Genomic DNA, 4,795 nt, shown 5'->3' with positions numbered 1-4,795 from the left:
TGTTTGTCAATTGTGCTTTGGGTGCCTCCCCGCATTCTGCCCAGGGCACTCCATGGTGCCTCCGTGGTGTACCTATTTCAAGCATGGGAGGCCCCCATGGGGGGACCTCACATGACTGGGAATGGTGCAACACGGTTGGTGAAGGGTTGAGATCCATCCTATGGACGCCCAAAGATTGCGGAATAAGGGGCGAATTTCAAAAATTTTATCTCTCCCTTCAACTGGGAATCGTATTCCCCATTTAGAAAATCATATTTTCAAGGATCAATCTTGAACCATAAACTGAACCAGATCTGAAACAAAAGGAGTGGGAGAGGATTATACCTGATACGGAGAAATACTATCTCCCAATGGAGGTGTTCACGCCCAAGGAAGGATCCAAAATCTGCTCCCACTGAAGATGGCGCAGTGCAGGGTGGAGCAGAATCAGCAACGTTCTTCAAAAGAACGTGATCCTTCGTAAGGATCAACTGGACGACTTGAGTACAGCTCCAACCAATCTTTTCACAAAAGATTGAAATCAAGATTCAATCTTGATTGCTCCCAAGAACTGGAGATCGAACTGAAGGAATGGCAATGGCAGGAAGGTGGCGGCAGGAGAGAATTCGCAATTTGCAGGAAATCTCTCAATCTCTCTTTCTTTAAGAGAAGAATGCTGTTGATGATGTTGTGTTTTTAGGCTGCCGCCCCCTTCCCCTTTTATAATCTTAAAGGGATCAGCTCCTAATCAGATTAGGAGCTGCTAATCCAAATCATATTTGGGTTAGAAGTCCCTTAGTGATAAGGGAAAATCGTTATCTTATCTGCAAATCAGATCAGCTGTCTCCTAATCTAATTAGGAGGTTTGCAGATCTAAATCATATTTAGATCTTGGACTCTCTGAGTGGATAGGGTCTAAGCCCAATCCTTTTAGCTGACCCACTTCAGAATTCGCCCCCTTTAAATGACTGATCAAATCAGCCCAGTTCGAAATGGGCTTAAGGCCCATTAAGGTTATGTACTCAAAAACCTTCCAAATTGCTGCCCAGTTGGGCTTCCTTGTATGGCGTGGGACCCAAGCATTGATCTACACATCAGCCACATGGGTTCAACCCAGCCTTTGTTACAAGGCCTGGCCGAATGCACTGCTGAAGACAGTGTACCCCCTGAAACCCATCAAATGAGCTCTATGGGCCCAACACTTACACTAAGTGGTCCCTGGGCCACGCCACCTTGTAACACCCAGGGACTGTGGGCAGATGCAAGATTAGCCCATCAGGCATTATCCTCAATGGTCTTACACTTAACCTCTCAGCCCATAATGATCATACACTGCCCGACAAGAGAGGACCTCTCCCTCGGCTGCAAGGAACAGTGTTGCACTCTCCACTTATATGGATCCCGGGAATTTAAAACCTTCTTGCAAACAATTTAGAAACCATACATATATACTTTTATATCTTATATAAAATATATTTTGCAAAACAAATCTCAACGGTTGAAATCGGCTGCCGGCAGTCTTGGTTTCCATCAGTGAGAGTGCATCCCCGATCATTACCTTTGTCTGACAAAGGGGCTGATCCAGTCACTATGATCACCCACTCAGATGAATTCTCGGACTGTCCCAACATACCCAGGTTTTGACCCCCGCTAAGGATCTCACTGATTGGTACATCAAAGATAGCCCAATCCGACACCTAGTGTAGTATCATAATCGAGTCTAGGGGTCGGGTGTAACTTTCCAGTTTTGCCTATCAATCTCCAAGGTTCAGATCAATACTGGAAATCTGGTCCAGTTCAATGATTCAATTAATCCTACACTGTATGTGCCTAGGGTCTCACCCTGGCAGCTGAGATAAGCCACCCCAACCGACTTGGTGGCACTACAGTGTCAGCCTTGTCCGGATAGGTCTCCCCAGACCGACCCACTGGCTGTGAACATTCTAAACTAACACGAGTCTCATTAAGTGTCCAGTTTAAGGGTATTACACAGAAACATACCAAGGGAACATGAATCAAATATGTATCTTTATTCATTTACAATAAACTCATAAAGTACATCATTCTGATTGAAGCTATGGCCATACAAAACTGTCTAACAGCTCCCACTTGCACTTTGGTCCAATCAGGTACTAGCCGGAGTCCCATGCTTTCCACGTGTTTCTCAAACACTTTCTGTGATAGTGGCTTAGTCAATGGGTCTACCACATTCTCCGCTGATGCTACCTCTTTACACAATCCTCCCATAGGTCCAGCGTTGTCATACAATAGTGGAATGGGTGATGTGCTGAATTCCAAATTCAGGATTGAACACCTTCATTCATAAGGCAGCCTCACTTACGGCAATGCTTTCGGCTTGGGTTGTGGACTATTAATTTGCTACTTAGGACCCCTGTTTGCTGACATTCAGGAAACAACACACGATCCTATCGTGAAACCATATCCAGATGTAAACTTTCTATCATCTGGGTCTGACTGGAAATCGGCATCTGTAAACCCCTGGATCTGTAGTGAGCTACCGTCGAACACCAGACAAAACTCTTTTGTCCTTCGAAGGTACTTAAGTATGTTTTTCACAGCAGTCCAATGCTCCTGCCCTGGGTTGGCCTGAAATCTGCTTACTACACTCACTGCCTGAGCAATGTCAGGACGAGTGCATAGCATGGCATACATGATGCTCCCTACGGCAGAGGCACAGGGAACGTCTTTCATGCCATCAATCTCCTCAGAGGTCTTAGGAGACATCTTTTTGGAGAGAGTGACTCCGTGCCTGAAAGGAACGTTTCCTTTCTTGGAGTTTTCCATGCTGTATCTCTTGACTATTTTGTCAATGTAAGCAGATTGGGATAATCCTATTATCCGCTTCGATCTATCTCTTAGAGTCGAAGACCTAGTATATAGGAGGCTTCTCCAAGATCTTTCATGGAGAATTGCTGTGAAAGCCATACTTTCACCGTAGTTAACATTCCTACATCATTCCCAATGAGTAGAATGTCATCTACATACAGAACCAAGAAGGTAACCTTATCCCCACTGTACTTCCTGTAGACACAGGGTTCATCCGAATTCTGCTCGAAGTCAAACGATTTGACAGCAGAGTTAAAGCGGATGTTCCAACTTCTAGAAGCTTGCTTAAGCCCATAAATGGATCTGTTAAGTTTACATACCATGTTTTCCTGACCTGCAGCAATGAAGCTTTGCGGCTGCTGCATATAGATATCTTCAGTAAGATCTCCATTCAGGAATGCAGTTTTGACATCCATCTGCCAAATCTCATAATCATGGTATGCTGCTACAGCTAGCAGGATCCTAATGGATTTAAGCATGGCCACAGGCGAAAAGGTTTCCTCATAATCGATGCCTTCTTTCTGAGTGTACCCTTTCGCCACCAGACGAGCCTTGAAGGTCTCAACTTTACCATCGGGGCCCTTCTTCCTCTTGTAAATCCATTTGCAACCGATTGCCTTTACCCCGGAGGGCAGATCTACTAGAGTCCAGACTCCATTGGTCTCCATTGAGTCCATCTCCGCTCTCATGGCCTCCACCCACTTCTGGGAATCTATGTCCAACATAGCTTCCGCATAAGTCACGGGATCCTCCTCACTAGTCAAGGTTTCCACCAGGTAACTATCCTGGTCATAACCATAACGGACTGGTGGCCTGGATACCCGAGTGGATCTTCTAAGTTGGTCACTACCTGGAACTTGTGGGACATCTCCCACTGCTCCTGAGCTCTCCTCATCAAGAACAACTTCCTAACGATGGGTGTCTTGGATATAGTCGGTTTCCAAGAATTGCGCATTTCGACTGCAGAACACTCTCTGCTCACTTGGGTCATAGAAAAGGTAACCTACAGAGCCTTTTGGGTAGCCTACAAATAGGCAACGGCTGGTCTTAGATTCCAACTTGTCTGCACTCGTTCTTTTAACGTGTGCTGGACAACCCCAAATCTTCAAGTGTCTGACACTTGGTTTCTTTCCGGTCCAAAGTTCATATGGAGTATTCAGAACCGATTTGGTTGGAACCCGATTCAGCACGTAAATCACAGTCTCTAATGCGTAACCCCAAAAGGATGTGAGTAACTCTGAGTGTATGAGAAGCGATCGGACCATATCTAATAAGGTCCTATTCCTCCTTTCTGAAACACCATTAAGTTGTGGTGTAGTAGGAGGAGCTAATTGTGATACTATCCCATTGTCGTTTAAGTAGTCCCTGAATTCGTTAGAGAGATATTCGCCACCTCGATCGGATCGAAGGGCTTTAATTTCTCTCCCTAACTGTTTCTCGACCTCTTGTCTAAACTCTTTGAACTTTTCAAAGGATTCAGACTTGTGTCTCATTAGGTACACGTAACCATATCGTGAAAAATCATCTGTGAAGGTGATGAAATACACGTGTTGATTTCGTGTCCTAATACTCAGGGGACCACATACATCAGTATGTATTAGGTCAAGTGTGCCTGTACATCTTTCAGGCTTACCACTAAATGGCCGTCTCGTCATCTTGCCTTGTAGGCAAAGCTCACAGGTGGGAAGATCTTCTATAGCTAGAAAATCCAAAGGACCATCCTTTACCAACCTTGTGATTCGGTCAACACCGATGTGGCCAAGTCGGTAATGCCACAGACACGTGGGATTAACTGTATCACGGGCTCTCTTCTTGGGGTTTTCAACTGACGTAGTTTCGGTTATGTTAGTTTCTAGAGAAGGATGTAGAACATAGAGACCGTTCTCCAGTTCCCCGTATGCGATGAATCTGTTGTTTCTTTTAATAGTAATGGTATTACTAAAGAAGACAGAATAACCATCTGCACACA

This window comes from Nelumbo nucifera, chromosome 3 (genome assembly GCF_055504915.1).
Source record: "Nelumbo nucifera cultivar China Antique chromosome 3, China Antique-T2T, whole genome shotgun sequence".
NCBI lineage: Eukaryota > Viridiplantae > Streptophyta > Magnoliopsida > Proteales > Nelumbonaceae > Nelumbo > Nelumbo nucifera.
This window is presented reverse-complemented; position numbering follows the sequence as displayed.